This window comes from Salvelinus fontinalis, chromosome 40, assembly GCF_029448725.1.
Source record: "Salvelinus fontinalis isolate EN_2023a chromosome 40, ASM2944872v1, whole genome shotgun sequence".
Taxonomy (NCBI): Eukaryota; Metazoa; Chordata; class Actinopteri; order Salmoniformes; family Salmonidae; genus Salvelinus; species Salvelinus fontinalis.
Window position 1 is genome coordinate 28,475,964 of NC_074704.1, and position 16,888 is coordinate 28,492,851.

Consider the following 16,888-nt stretch of genomic DNA (forward strand, 5'->3'; position numbering starts at 1 on the left):
GAAACATTTGGAACATTTGTTTCTTTTGAATAGCTGCGTTTCAAATGGCTGTTTCAGTATGGTTCCAACCGGGGTTCGAAGCAGGGTCTCTCGTGTGTCACAAGACTGCTAGCTCGCTGAGCTAAAGCCAAGGCTAGTCATTAGCACGGGAAGTTAGCACAAATCCTCAGGCCTCTGGCAAGGTTAGTCATCACATGAGCGTGGTTTCACCTCATTACACGTTCACTCATCACGTTCACTCATCTAGTAGTAAAGGTCCTCTTCACCTTCTCCCTACTGTATGTTTCAGACAGCGTCTGATGAGAATAATAATCGTTTTGTTATCTCTTCGTGTGATTAGGGTGATTATGCGTTTGAGTGATTAAAAACACTCATCTGATGTGTAAAAATATGAGAATTAATATTCCACCACATCTGTTGACAAGTTTGGCCCTTTTTTTACATTGGCATAATTACAGAACATTTGCATTTCAGACAGACCTGCACGCCAATGATGACATTAAAATCGGACGATCGTTTTTTTCTTCGGCGATAATTAGAAGTGAAAGGCACATTCCACCGAGGCATATGGCTAGTGTGTGTGTGTGTGTGTCTCTGTGTGTGTGGTGTTAGGATGTGCGTGAAGCATGTTCTCTCTAATGCTAAGTCGTTAATTAACCTCCCACTCAAAAGGTATGCTGGTCAGCGGGGACATTATTTAACTTCAAGGTCGAAGGTGAAATTCTCAAGGGAGCAATGGGATGTGTTCACTCTGAATACGTTGAGATCAAAGAGAGGATAAGCAACATGGTGGTAGCTACACTGATGTTTGAATTAAAGGAATAGAAACGTGTCATATTCAAACAGCAGTGTAGGGATATTTTCAATCCATGCAACTGGAATCTTTACGCAAAAAAAATCAAGATCTCAGATCTTGGATCAGACCCCCCCCCCCCCACCCATATAATCTTATTATGATCTAAAAGGCTAAACTGATCCTATGTTAACACTCCCAGATCCTCTCCGAGGAGGTCTCAGTGGGAATGAGATATGCAGAAAAACACACCTGTACAGGTTACCCACTTGTCCATACAGTGAAACAAGACTATATGCAGTATAAGCACGCCCAAACGATGATGATTATTACCATACAGACCCTGGTCCGTCAGATAAGACCTATGAACAGTTATCATGTTTTTCAAGCAATTTTCTGTCAAATGATGATCAATTTCATGGTGAATATGGGGATTGTGACAGGCCCTCACAGATAACGACCTTGAATGATTAAAAAAATATATTAAAAAAATACACACAGTGATTGCAATGCACCGTGCGCACCGCAGTCTATTTGAAGCCTAGTTTTTGCGCGTGCCAAAACCCCATTATCAACAACAACATTTTCATTGTGCGCGCAACATCACAGAAACAATCCGAAAGCCTGCAGCCTGGTGAAATTAGGCTTCCCCTTTGAAGTGGAAATAAAAAGCAAGCTTCGACGCGCACAACGTTAAAACAACATAGAAAAAGCGACGAGGGGGGAAAAAAAGTCTGTGAGGATCATCAAAAGCGGTTGAAAATTCCTGCCCAATGTCAATGTGTAATTTGAAAAGTAGGACATAGAATCCAGTCATATCCATATTAATAACCTCTGTGGCTGCATGGGTGAGAAGGAAAGGAGAGAGAAGGTGTACATCCTCAATGGCACCCTATTCTCTGCACTACTTTTGACCAAGGCCCATAGGTAGAAAGGGCACGGGCAGCTGGATGAGGGGGATATTTTATGCCTTCCTCTTGTCGTTTGATGACGGTAATCACCCATGCTCTTTTCCTTTTATATCTTTTATTTTACCAGGTTAGTCTCAACATAATTCAACATCTATTTTGACAAGAGAGACCAGGCCGAATTAGTAGCACACACAGTTTCAGACACTTTTACAACATGAAACACAGAGCACTACAGTTCAAAAAACATACATTGACACATTGAGCAGCGAGATGGTTTGGGGAGGTGTGGAGCAGATAGGTTCAAATGTATCTCTGGTCAAATGGGAGCTGTCTCAGTTTGGCCTTATTAATAAAAACGCACCAGTGACTTAGCCTCCGAAGAGCTAAGGAAGGCCAGCCCACTCTCAGACAGAGGACACAGTGATGAGTTATCATTTATTGGATGGCGCTCTACCTTCGAATGGGTGAAAGTCCAGAGTCCCCCGGGGTTAGGTTGTCATTGCGCTAATGCTAGTTAGCATTGGGCTCGTGAAACTACCTCTAACTTCCTTTATACTGGACGCAGATACATTTCCAAAATCCAGAACTATCCCTTTAAGGCGTTGTGTGTACGTATAGGTGCGTGTGTGTCTGTTACATTGCAGGGTTGTGTGCTGTCCCAATTGCCCTCCAGATGATTGGTTGAGAGAATAGCCATCTATTTACTGAAGAAGGATACAAATAATAGCCTCCAGCATTAACTCAAAGGACGCTAAGGATCGGGATCACGCTATAGCCCTTTCTTGAGTTGTGTTTGTGTCTGCTGTGGCCTTAGCCTGATGACGCTAACACTGTTTGAACATTGTTGATTACCGTGGTTGCGGAGGGGAGTCGACATTGGCCAATGCAGTGCAGTATTTTTCTGACAGCCGGCTTCGAAGGCGTCCCTAAGTGATGTATTGTGCATGATATTGCTTGCTATGCCCACACTCTGGGTTGAGGAGTTGAAAGAGATTTGGCTGTGTGTGTGTGTGTGTGTGTGTGTGTGTGTGTGTGTGTGTGTGTGTGTGTGTGTGTGTGTGTGTGTGTGTGTGTGCGTGCGTGCGTGCGTGCGTGCGTGCGTGCGTGCGTGCGTGCGTGCGTGCGTGCGTGGCACACGCAAACGCCAAAATGTATGACAAATAGAGGAGTGGAGATCTCTTCTTCTGTGTTCAAGGACTTACGGAAAATATCTACTTACATTTTTGTGGGAAGTGTCTTTAATTGAACCAAACGAACAATGGTCTTTTCTCAAATGAAAGACTTGAAGCAGACCTCTGTTCTGTTTGTATATTATTCTAATTATTTGAATGGAAAGATATTGGGATTCTGGAAGTCACATTGCCAGAGGCACTTCCCAGAGTGCCTGAAACACTAGTGGAATTCTTAAGTGTCTGCGTTTTCCCTTTACCTGAAAAAACACAGATATGAACCGGGAAAGAACAAAAGCTTCAAAATGTCTTTTTGTCTCATCTTCTGGCCTCTGGAATTCGGCCTGAAATAATTATTTGTCCAAAGCAAGAAAGATGTCTGGGTTCAATATCCTGTGCATGGTGCAGACCTGGACTCAAATACTATTTGAAATCATTTTAAATACTTGATCTGTGCCTGATTGAGCTTGCCTGGTTTAATGGACCAAAACATTCTAATAATAGTCCCAAAATGGCAAACCACACCCATCTGGCAATCCAAGCAGGCTAGAGCAAACACTTGAAGTATTTGAGTAGATATAATAATATTGGAACCCATGTCTGATGGTGTGTGCTAGGCTCTCTTTATCTGCCTTGTCTTGCCTTGTCAGCAGGGTCAATGTAAATAGTCCGGGTGGCTATTTGATATATTGTTCAACGGTCTTATGGCTTGAGGGTAGAAGGAGCCTGTTAAGGAGCCTTTTGGACCTAGACTTGGCGCTCCGGGTACCACTTGCCGTGGAGTAGCAGAGAGAAAAGTCTATGACTTTGGTGACTGGAGTCTTTGACAATATTTTGGGCCTTCCTCTGACACGCCTAGTGTATAGGTCCTGGATGGCAGGAAGCTTGGCCCCAGTGAACTATTGGGCCATATGCACTACCCTCTGTAGCGCCTTACGGTCGGATGCCCAGCAGTTTCCACACCAGGCAGTGATGCACCGGTCAGGATGCTCTCGATGGTGCAGCTGAACTAATGTGACACAGTGGCATCAGAGAAGAAGGGGGCTGAGGAGGTTTGTTGCACGAAAGGCGGCTAGGAAGCAAAATAAAATATTTAACCAGGATTGTTTAAATAGAAAAGGGGCTCTTCTGAACCCAACTGGCGAGCAGAATAATTGAATATGACGGGGGTGCTTAATATGTCCGCTATACCACATGCTTGATTGGAGAATGATCCAGAACCATATAAAAAATGTATTTGATGAAAGTGTGTCAAACTTTTGGCATATGGAGACTTCATGGCGTTAACACAGTGTCCAAAGAAGGGCCAGATGTATACAGAATGGTGTCGTCTGCATAGAGATGGATCAGAGAATCACCTGCAGCAAGAGCAACATCATTGATATATACAGAGAAAAGAGGCGGCCCGAGAATTGAACCCTGTGGCACCCACATAGAGACTGCCAGAGGTCCGGAAAACAGGCCCTCCAATTTGACACACTCTATCTGAGAAGTAGTTGGTGAACCAGGCGAGGCAGTCATTTGAGAAACCAAGGCTATTGAGTCTGCCGATAAGAATGTGGTGATTGACAGAGTCGAAAGCCTTGGCCAGGTCAATGAAGGCGGCTGCACAGTACTGTCTTTTATCGATGGCGGTTATGATATAGTTTAGGACCTTGAGCGTGGCTGAGGTGCACCCATGACCAGCTCGGAAACCAGGTTGCATAGGTACGGTGGAATGGTCGGTGATCTGTTTGTTAACTTGGCTTTCGAAGATTTTAGAAAGGCAGGGCAGGATGGATATAGGTCTATAACAGTTTGGGTCTAGAGTGTCTCCCCCTTTGAAGAGGGGGATGACCGCGGCAGCTTTCCAATCTTTGGGGATCTCAGACGATACGAAAGAGAGGTTGGAACAGACTAGTAATAGGGGTTGCAACAATTTCGGCTGATAATTTTAGAAAGAGAGGGTCCAGATTGTCTAGCCCAGCTGATTTGTAGGGATCCAGATTTTGCAGCTTTTTCAGAACTTCGGCTGTCTGGATTTGGGTGAAGGAGAAGCAGGGGGGCTTGGGCAAGTTTCTGCAGGTGGTGCTGAGTTGTTGGCCGGGGTAGGGGTAGCCACGAGGACAGCATGGCCAGCCGTAGAAAAATGCTTATTGAAATTCTCAATAAAGGTGAATTTATCGGTGATGACAGTGTTTCCTAGCCTCAGTGCAGTGGGCAGCTGGGAGGAAGTGCTCTTATTCTCTATGGACTTTACATTGTCCCAAAACTTTTTGGAATTAGTGCTACAGGATGCAAATTTCTGTTTGAAAAGGCTAGCCTTAGCTTTCCTAACTGACTGAGAATATTGGTTCCTGACTCGCCTGAAAAGTTGCATTTCGCGGGGGATATTCAATGTTTTTTTATTTTATTTATTTTTATTTTATTTTTATTTTATCCCATTTTCTCCCCAATTTTCGTGGTATCCAATCGCTAGTAATTACTACCTTGTCTCATCGCTACAACTCCCGTACGGGCTCGGGAGAGACGAAGGTTGAAAGCCATGCGTCCTCCGAAGCACAACCCAACCAGCCGTACTGCTTCTTTAACACAGCGCGCCTCCAACCCGGAAGCCAGCCGCACCAATGTGTCGGAGGAAACACCGTGTACCTGGCCCCCCTTGGCTGGCGCGCACTGCGCCCGGCCCGCCACAGGAGTCGCTGGAGCGCGATGAGACAAGGATATCCCTACCGGCCAAACTCTCCCTACCCCGGACGACGCTATGCCAATTGTGCGTCGCCCCACGGACCTCCCGGTCGCGGCCGGCTGCGACAGAGCCTGGGCGCGAACCCAGAGACTCTGGTGGCGCAGTTAGCACTGCGATGCAGTGCCCTAGACCACTGCCCCACCCGGGAGGCCCGGGATATTCAATGTTAATGCAGAACGCCACAGGACGTTTTTGTGCTGGTCAAAGGCAGCCAAGTCTGTGGTGAACCCAGGGCTATATCTGTTCTTTGTCCTGCATTTTTTTGAATGGGGCATGCTCGAAGCAAGATGTGCTCGAAGCAGAGATACGTTTACAACTAATTTACATTTTGAGGAGGCTTTATTTATATATAGTAGCTGTTGGCATTTTGCCAATACGACTTAGCCATTTTACAATGCAAGAACACCAAACAGAGAAGATGAGGGGATTACAGTGCATATCTTGTTATTGCTGCCGATTTTTTCATACATTTGCATTATCTTCTTTGATTTCCTGTTTGGGGTAAGTACTGCATTCATATTGTAATTGTAGAAAGAGATAAATAAATAAATAGTTCAATATGAGGGTATATTGGCACCTGGCTGAATCCTGCCGGTCTGTCCGAATGATGAACCAGCTGGTGCCTTCTCGAGATTCCTCAACCAGGTGTTTATTTATTTATTTATTTTACCAGGTAAGTTGACTGAGAACACGTTCTCATTTGCAGCAACGACCTGGGGAATAGTTACAGGGGAGAGGAGGGGGATGAATGAGCCAATTGTAAACTGGGGATTATTAGGTGACCATGATGGTTTGAGGGCCAGATTGGGAATTTAGCCAGGACACCGGGGTTAACACCCCTACTCTTACGATAAGTGCCATGGGATCTTTAATGACCTCAGAGAGTCAGGACACCCGTTTAACGTCCCATCCGAAAGACGGCACCCTACACAGGGCAGTGTCCCCAATCACTGCCCTGGGGCATTGGGATATTTTTTAGACCAGAGGAAAGAGTGCCTCCTACTGGCCCTCCAACACCACTTCCAGCAGCATCTGGTCTCCCATCCAGGGACTGACCAGGACCAACCCTGCTTAGCTTCAGAAGCAAGCCAGCAGTGGTATGCAGGGTGGTATGCTGCTGGCGTGTGTGACTTTGGTAGTAGTGGCAACATGCCGTAATGTAACCCACTGTGAGATTGTTTGGCCGAGCCCTTCCCTTCACTATCATCATCACTCCCAAACGTGTTTATGTATTTTTCGGTTTTGTTTTACATGACAGAGTAGAGAGAGACAGGAAAGTGTGGGTGCGGTGCAAACTAAATTCAAACGCCAACACCAGCATGTCCTTTCTTAACTTGACCAGTTTCTCACAGCAGGAATGTAACGCACTCACTATTGTGTCTGCTAAATGACAAAAATGTAAATGTAAGAAAATATTCCTGCAGTAACAGGAAATGTGAATTATCATGTGGATTATAATTCATGGACATTTTGGTTGATACATTTTTTGTTTTAAAGTTTAAATTACTAACTTTAATTAAAAGCCTTTTTAAATCTCTAACACACAACAAGTTTGCATTTCCTGCAGTGCAGGAAATTTTTTATTTATTTACTTTACCGTTATTTTACCAGGTAAGTTGACTGAGAACACGTTCTCATTTGCAGCAACGACCTGGGGAATAGTTACAGGGGAGAGGAGGGGGATGAATGAGCCAATTGTAAACTGGGGATTATTAGGTGACCATGATGGTTTGAGGGCCAGATTGGGAATTTAGCCAGGACACCGGGGTTAACACCCCTACTCTTACGATAAGTGCCATGGGATCTTTAATGACCTCAGAGAGTCAGGACACCCGTTTAACGTCCCATCCGAAAGACGGCACCCTACACAGGGCAGCGTCCCCAATCACTGCCCTGGGGCATTGGGATATTTTTTTTTAGACCAGAGGAAAGAGTGCCTCCTACTGGCCCTCCAACACCACTTCCAGCAGCATCTGGTCTCCCATCCAGGGCCTGACCAGGACCAACCCTGCTTAGCTTCAGAAGCAAGCCAGTAGTGATATGCAGGGTGGTATGCTGCTGGCTATAAAATGATCTGCAACCACAGAGTGATCAAATTAACCTGTACATCAAGTAAACCTGTACATGTGCTCGGAAGACGGCAGCAACAATAACTGCTAGACCAATCCAAGCCACTGTCTTGACTGTTTCTGTCAGCCTCAAAACAATGGACCAACATCATCAAAGTCTGACAATTAATAATCAAGTAAATGCTTAACATTTATTGGCGCTTTTCAGCTTGAAGTGCAATCAGGCTACATAATGGCATGTCTGACTTTGGCCTTAAACTATTTAACCAGGATTGTTTTAACAGAAAAGGGGCTCTTCTGAACCCATCTGGCGAGCAGAATAATTGAATATTACGGGGGTGTTTAATATGTCCGCTATACCGCATGCTTGATTGGAGAATGATCCAGAACCATTTTTTCAATTTTATATGATGAAAGTGTGTTAAACTTTTGGCATATGGAGACTTCATGGCGTAATTTTCTGGTTATAAACTGGTTTTCTGGTTGAGGAGACATCACATAACCATATTGCAACCAATTACTACTACAACTACTACAGACTATAAGAACTACTACAACGTAATGGTATCTACGTTTAGGAACCAATTCATGTTATGTCTTTGTTATATCTGTATATGACTCTCTATATCATCTTCAAATTCAGTTTCAAATGTGGTTATGCAGTCTCTACTGGTTATGCAGTCTCTACTACCCGCCTGCCAGGTTTGCTCAATAAAACAATGTTAATTGTTCATGACCAAAATATAGCAATTCAAATGGGGTTTCTTGCAGTAGAAGAGGAGCCTTGTTTTCATATCATCCCCAGAAAAGTAATCACTTTTGACAAAATAAAGCCCAAGATACTTCACACAACTTGTCCCTCCTGATTTTCTTCCATTCTATCCGACAGCCTGAAGGGAATCTTCATCTGACATTTCCATTGACACTCTACACTAAGGTTGTATCTCAAATGGCACCCTATTCCCTATGTAACACACTACTTTTGACTAGAGCCCTATGAGCCCTGGTCAACAGTAGTGCACTATACAGGGAATAGGGTGCCATTTGGGACGCAAGACTGAGACATAATCAGAATGGTTCAATTAATGACGACTCTCGGAAAAACGGCACTGAAACAAATGTTCCCTCGTCAGATTGTTTGTTCTGTGGAACCCTGGCTGTTGGCGAGATGAATGATGCATTACCTCTGCCTTGTTAGCCCCGTTTGTGCAGCGTTTGACCTTTGACCTCGTTTAGCGGTAGCAGACGAGGCCATGTTTAATGAGAACACTCTGGAAGAGAAGGAAGGAGAAAAAAAGAAATGAGAGAAGAGGAACTCGGTTTAGTTATTGGCCCTCGATCGGCAAAACCAAAATTAATGTTAGTTGCAAGTCAATGGAGGCCTAGAAACTAAGTACCATCCCAGGGATGATCAGTATGTATGTAAAAAAGGTAATTGTACATCAACATCCGTCCTTGATCGCAAATGTCACTGAAAGGGATATGTCACTGCTTGTCACCCCCTCACCCCTCATTTCTACAAAAAAAAAGCTGAGATCCTGTTGCTATGGAGATGGAGAAAGGGGCAAGGGAGGGGAGCGGGGGATGGTACTTCATGCCCTTTGCCGTGGCCGTGCCGCGAGTGTGAGATACCTGTTCAACTGTCATGTCCACTCTGTTCTGTCTGATAGTGGTGGTGGTGTGTGTATGCACGAGGGGTATGAGGGGCGACAGCAACACTCTGGGGTCCTAACCCTAAAAAAGGCAAGAAGATGTTCTTCGCTCAGCAGAAACATGGTCGTCTCGCCTGGCACGGACAATAAAATCCCGACCCCCTACTAACGTCATGTGAAACAAACTGACACAATGATTAATGCCGCAGGCTTACGGTTGTCATTGTGTTTCACTGATGACCTACAGCTAGCATCTCCCTCCGCTCTCCTCTGCTGCTCCGGTCCCAAAGACTAATTCTAACTTTATTGTTCCCTGTGGGAAACTGCTCGAAGACAGTTAATGCGTTACAAAAGGCCATGTTCCAACTTCCAACTCAACCCTTTGGTCTTGAGTAGATTCGGTTGGTGACGCCCAACCTGAACGGAAAGTGATGCGTGAAGAGACTGGCTGGCCCGGATGGTGACTCGGCAGAAAACCACATCCAGCCAGTGACAGGAGAGGTCGTGCTTCAGCAGCACAGAGTCGGAGCGAAGAAGTAACGGCGTACGGTATTCGATGCATTTGGGCTGGTGGTCTGTGCAGTTAGAGAAAGTATTGGATATTTGTGGCTCGAAGTTGATAATCTGTTGGTTTCTAGATTGGTTCCTCTCTAACGAAGTACTCTACCGTTGATTTTATGGTGTGGACACACACTCTCTCACATATACAAACATACACACACATAACCTGTCACACTCTTTCTCTCTCTCTCTCTCTCTCTCTCTCTCTCTCACACACACACGCACACACACACGCACACACACAATCAGTATGTCAACCCCTGTATCTGGCCTGCAGTTACACAACACTGTTAAACATGTGTCTATTCTCTGACAGAGCCCTGTTCACCCTAAGTTGCTCTTTGAGTGTCTGCAGCATTCTAAACATATGTGATTTGACACCTGATGTTAAAGTGAACACTTTGCTTAGAAGGCTTCAGGAGAGGTTAGTTGTTTTTGGGGACACGGTTTGTCCAAATGATTCTATATTGAACCCTTTTGAGAAAGTTCTATAACACCTAAAAAGACTCATCAAAAGTGTGTGTGTGTGTGAGGATTGTATGTGCATTGTACAAAGGTGGTTCTTGAGAGGTGCTTTGTGGCAGGCAATGGTTATATCTCCATTAGAATGGTTTTAAAGTGTACTTTAAAATGTACTTTAAAGAACCTTCGTGAGAGTTATCCCAAAAGGTTTGCTCAAGCAGCGACAAACCAAAGTGTGTGTGTGCGTGTTTATTTTGACATTTTTAATTTCACCTTTAATTAACCAGGTAGGCCAGTTGAGAACAAGTTCTCATTTACAACTGGGACCTGGCCAAGATAAAGCACAGCAGTGTGAACAGACAACAACACAGAGTTACACATGGAGTAAACAATAAACAAGTCAATAACACAGTAGGAAAAAAACAAAATGAGTCTATATACATTGTGTGCAAAAGGCATGAGGAGGTAGGCAATAAATAGGCCATAGGAGCGAATAATTACAATTTAGCAGATTAACACTGGAGTGATAAATCATCAGATGATCAATGTGCAAGTAGAGATACTGGTGTGCAAAAGAGCAGAAAAGTAAATAAATAAAAACAGTAAGGGGATGAGGTAGGTAAATTGGGTGGGCTGTTTACAGATGGACTATGTACAGCTGCAGCGATCGGTTAGCTGCTCAGATAGCTGATGTTTAAAGTTGTTGAGGGAGATAAAAGTCTCCAACTTCAGAGATTTTTGCAATTCGTTTCAGTCACAGGCAGCAGAGAACTGGAAGGAAAGGCGGCCAAATGAGGTGTTGGCTTTTGGGATGATCAGTGAGATATACCCGCTGGAGCGCGTGCTACGGGTGGGTGTTGTTATCGTGACCAGTGAACTGAGATAAGGCGGCGCTTTACCTAGCATGGACTTATAGATGACCTGGAGCCAGTCGGTCTGGCGACGAATACGTAGCGAGGGCCAGCCGACTAGAGCATACAGGTCGCAGTGGTGGGTGGTATAAGGTGTTTTAGTAACAAAACGGATGGCACTATGATAAACTGCATCTAGTTTGCTGAGTAGAGTATTGGAAGCTATTTTGTAGATGACATCAAGTCGAGGATCGGTAGGATAGTCAGTTTTACTAGGGTAAGTTTGGCGGCGTGAGTGAACGAGGCTTTGTTGCAAAATAGAAAGACGATTCTTGATTTGATTTTGGATTGGAGATGTTTAATATGAGTCTGGAAGGAGAGTTTACAGTCTATCCAGACACCTAGGTACTTATAGATGTCCACATATTCTAGGTCGGAACCGTCCAGGGTGGTGATGCTAGTCGGGCGGGCGGGTGCAGGTAGCGAACGGTTGAAAAGCATGCATTTGGTTTTACTAGCGTTTAAGAGCAGTTGGAGGCCACGGAAGGAGTGTTGTATGGCATTGAAGCTCGTTTGTAGGTTAGATAGCACAGTGTCCAAGGAAGGGCCAGAAGTATACAGAATGGTGTCGTCTGCGTAGAGGTGGATCAGAGAATCACCAGCAGCAAGAGCAACATCATTGATATATACAGAGAAAAGAGTCGCCCCGAGAATTGAACCCTGTGGTACTCCCATAGAGACTGCCAGAGGACCGGACAACATGCCCTCCGATTTGACACACTGAACTCTGTCTGCAAAGTAGTTGGTGAACCAGGCAAGGCAGTCATCAGAAAAACCGAGGCTGCTGAGTCTGCCGATAAGAATATGGTGATTGACAGAGTCGAAAGCCTTGGCCAGGTCGATGAAGACGGCTGCACAGTACTGTCTTTTATCGATGGCGGTTATGATATCATTTAGTACCTTGAGCGGGGCTGTGTGTGTGTGTGTTTAGTGTTGGCAGATGGTTGTCTCCCAGGTTTTGTACTGTGTTGTGAGATAAGGTAATATGGCCTCACAAAGCCTTCAATTCAGTTGCCGGAAACAAGGTCGCTGTCTGCATCGAGCAAAAACTGCAAGCTCTCGTGCTTTGGTGTTCGTGGCAAAGCTTTGGAAGGTTGACATTTTGTTCTTCCGTTGTTGTTTTTACCATTTTGAGTGAGATGATTTTCCAACATCAACTACCAGGATTGTTCAAACAAACCATAAAAAGGACTCCTGAATTAGCGGATATCTCAGAAGACAGAAAAGTTACTATTTCAACATCACAGGAAGTGATGAAAAAAATGTAATAAAATTAGAAAAAAACGTAATAAAATTAAAAAGACACTTTCCAAGAATATCACTCAATAGTATTGGCAGGGCATTGTTCTGCAGAGTATAAACCAGAGGGACGTGGCTTGCATAGCAGTAGAGGTGGACTAAGAGGTGCAACAGCCTTTGATGTAGCCATGTTTCAGACTGAACTGCAAACAGAGCCGCGTAGATGTGTATCCTGTGTGTGGCCGGCGAGGCCCTCTGCTGCAGCGTGCTTCTGGATGCTGTTTCACAACAGCAGCAGCAGTAGCTTGTGACTGCGGTTGAGTCTGAATCAGTGGGAATTGTCACTATCAGCTACTGTGGGAGAGGAGTGAGACATTCACATGTGAACAAATACAATTGATGTACTTCTTTGGAAACGCAATCGTCTGATCCAGTGGTCTTATCCGGTGTGTGTGTGTGTGTGTGTGTGTGTGTGTGTGTGTGTGTGTGTGTGTGTGTGTGTGTGTGTGTGTGTGTGTGTGTGTGTGTGTGTGTGTGTGTGTGTGTGTGTGTGTGTGTGTGTGTGTGTGTGTGTGTGTGTGTGTGTGTGTGTGTGTGTGTGTGTGTGTGTGTGTGTGTGCGTGCGTGTGTGTGTGTGTGTGTGTGCATTAACCTCTTCTGACATTGCATTTTACCTCCTTGGCTGGCTGCAGTGGAATATTTGCTGGATTAATGGGATGAAACGTTGCTCCGAGACCCCCTTTCTTGGAGACAGAACTTTTGCTCACGTTTCCTCAGTGCTATTTTTAAAGGAGGGAAGAGGCAGACTGAAAATGTCATTTGGTGAAAATAGCTTTGTGCGTGGGACTGACACACACACACTTTGGTTTGACGAAAGGGGCCAAGGTCTGTCGAGGTGTGAGAGAGAGAGAGGGAGAGAGAGAGAGAGAGAGAGACAGAGAGAGAGAGAGAGAGAGAGAGGAAATAAAGAAATACAGACAGAGTGAAAGACAGGAAGGACAAAGAAATAAAACTAAAGAAAGAAAGAAAGAAAGAAAGAAAAAAAGAGAGAAAAAACGTTTTTTTTTTTTAAATGAACAAGGAAATAAAGATATGGAAGAAGGAAAGATACAGAGAGATACTTTCAACTTTGAAGACACCCTTGAACGTTTGGGTAGTTAAAGTAGTGGTAGGTATGCCTGACTGTGTTCAAGTGCGGGCATCAAAAGAAGACAGCTCAGATATTCTCCAAACAGCAACTGCCCGAGAGCCAAAAGGTGGCTTTGAAATAGTTTCTATGCTTAATTTTACCACAGCGAAAAGCACACCACTTATTCTATTATTTTCTTTACCACTGTGACAGGTGACAGTTTTGCATGTTTTTTCCCCCACTCTCCAATATCCTGCGCATTAAAACAGATCACCTGGAAAGGGATATGAATATATCAATGTCTTTACAGGAGCTTGTTGAGCTACATGTTGCGTTCGGGAATGAATTGACGTTCTTCTTCAGACAAACACTGTCCATGGATTGCGGTTGTCGTTTCTAGGGCTTTTTTGAGTTAGTTCCAGGGATGTTTGTCCGTGTCCTGTTTCTCCACACTTGCACTCACAAACTCCCGTCATGGATTTAAAAGCTATTGATTGGTGTAAGCATTGGCTGTAGGGAATTTCCACCATTGTTAAATCCATAGAAGAAAGTGTGCAAGTACATACTTCGGGAGAAGGGTGGTGAATGTATTTATTTATTTTTGATGTAACCTTTATTTAACTTGGCAAGTGAATCGGGACACAGCCTATTTATCTCTCTTTCTAGAGAGGCTGGGGGTAAGAACGTGGTCAATTGTAAACGAATCTCGTCTTAAGCACAGTGACTGTCGGCGAGGATTCAATTTGTCTCTGTGTCTGAAGTAGAGCAGTATGGGGCTCGGCATTGTCCCAGAGCGCATGGAGGGCTAGACTAGACGGGAGGAATTCATCGCGACGGACAGCTCCCGTAATGAACCGTCCGGGGCTTCTGGAAGAGCTAGCGTTGAACGAAGAAGAGGGCCAAGTAATTGGTTGCCTCAGACGTGCTGTGGCCCTTGTCGATGCGGTTTCTCAAAGCCGGGCTATGGTTTAAGAAAACGAGAGACTGGATGTCAGACAATCTGTTTTGTTGTAGAGCAGACGCGTTACAGTCTGATTACAATTACTGTTCGCTTATTTTCTTATGTACTATAGCTCCAGTCTCATCAGGGAGACTTGTTTCTCAATTCAGACAAATGACATCCATTTGGAAGATTATAAAAAATGGATGCTGTAGCCTGTTCACTGCAGCTGCTGTTTTTTTGGTTCATTGTGATTATGAAAAAATCTAATTACTTAAAATCGGGCTGAGGTCATTCATTCATGGTGAAGTGGTTTTATTGTAATTTCATATTGGTCTACCCACTTTTACACCTCGTTTCCTAGCGGCTTTTAGTGGTTAATTACTTTTAATTTGTTCTTTTTTTTAATGTGCTTTGCATCATTGTTTGTAATCCTTTGTCCTATTTAATTGGAGACTAAGAAAAGCTTTTTGAATGTTACCGCGTTCAATTCGCAGATGAATTGTGTCATTTTTAGGTATTGGCTTTTGCTGCTGTTGCAAGACTTGCATTTTCATGGTTCATCTGTGCAGCATATAAACACAACTTTTATCTTAGATTTCAACATACATATATGAATGCCTGAATAGCCAGTCCAACATGAACGTATCAGTGAGCATTCAAATATGGTTTCCCTCTACTTTCATGAATTTTCAAACAAAGCTGACCACGTTGTTGCGCAACAGTTTACAAAGTGATTCGACTGCTCAGCAAGTTGCTATTTCAGAAGTCCTTCCTACCCCCTAAAGGTTTTCAACATTAGCATATTTTCCTCACTTTGAGACAAGCGTGAAGGGTGTGTGAATTGTGAAGCCACTGTAAAACAGGTGTGAAGCACTATGAATTAACAGCCCGTGCTGGGATTTAACAACATCCAGCTACAAGACAAGGGGCAGTCTGAAGGCTTGCAGTAGAGTTGGGTATGAATGATGTTACATTTAGATTGTGTGACAGACCATGATGTACTGTACAGTGCATACGGAAAGGATTCAGATCCCTCTTTTCCTTCTTCTAATCCGTATGTGTCTTTGCTTTTCTCTCTTTCACCTCTGCCGGACAACGACCCCTCTGAAAATCTGTAGTTCTACTGAGAGGGCCTCAAGTTGTTCGCCTAAAAAGAATGAATGATGTACAGTGCATTCGGAAAGTATTCAGACCCCTTGACTTTTTCCACATTTTGTTACATTACAGCCTTATTCTAAAATGGTTAACTTTTTTTTCATCAATCTACACACATAATGACGAAGCAAAAACCATTTTTTTATAATTATTTTTTGAAAACTGAAATATCACATTTACATAAGTATTCAGACTTTTTACTCACTTTTACTTACTTTTTACTTGAAGCCCTTTTGTCAGTGACTACAGCCTTGAGTCTTCTTGACGCTACAAGCTTGGACAACCTGTATTTGGGGAGTTTCTCCCATTCTTCTCTGCAGATCTTCTCAAACTCTGTCAGGTTGGATGGGGAGTGTTGCTGGACAGCTATTTTCAGGTCCCTCCAGAGATGTTCGATTGGGTACAAGTCGGGGTTCGAGGACATTAAGAGACTTGTTCCGAAGCCACTCCGTCGTTGTCCTGTTGGAAGGTGAACCCTGTGTGCTTAGGGTCGTTGTCCTGAACGCTCTGGAGCAGGTTTTCATTAAGGATCTCTCTGTAATTTGCTCCGTTCATCTTTCCCTCGATCCTGAGTAGTCTACCAGTCCCTGTCGCTGAAAAACATCACTACAGCATGATGCTGCCACCACTATGCTTCACTATAGGGATGGTGCCAGGTTTCCTCCATATGTGACGCTTGGCATTCAGGCCAAAGACTTCTTGTTTCTCATGGTTTGAGAGTCCTTTACGTGCCTTTAGGCAAACTCCAAACGGGCTGTCATGTGCCTTTAACTGAGGAGTGACTTCTGTCTGGCCACGCTACCATAAAGGACTGATTGGTGGAGTGCTACAGAGATGGTTGTCCATCTGGATGGTTCTCCCATCTCCATAGAGGAACTCTGGAGCTCTGTCAGAGTGACCATCGGGTTCTTGGTCACTTTCCTGACCAAGACCCTTCTCTCCCGATTGCTCAGCTCTAGGAAGAGTCTTGGCGGTTTTTAACTTCTTCCATCTAAGAATGATGGAGGCCACTGTGTTCTTGGGGACCTTCAATGCTGCTTCACAAGATCTGTCGCTCAACACAATCCTGTCTCGGAGCTCTACGGACAATTCCTTTGACCTCATGGCTTGGTTTTTGCTCTGACATTCACTGTCAACTCTGGGACCTTTTATTGACAGGTGTGTGC

General features: G+C 44.3%; 1 protein-coding gene across 2 annotated transcripts in view; it reads left to right on the forward strand.

Moving 5' to 3' along the window:
- The window catches only part of LOC129839145 (heterogeneous nuclear ribonucleoprotein L-like), a 59,537-nt gene that overhangs the window by 15,122 nt on the left and 27,527 nt on the right, over positions 1 to 16,888 (forward strand). The window lies entirely within an intron of this gene.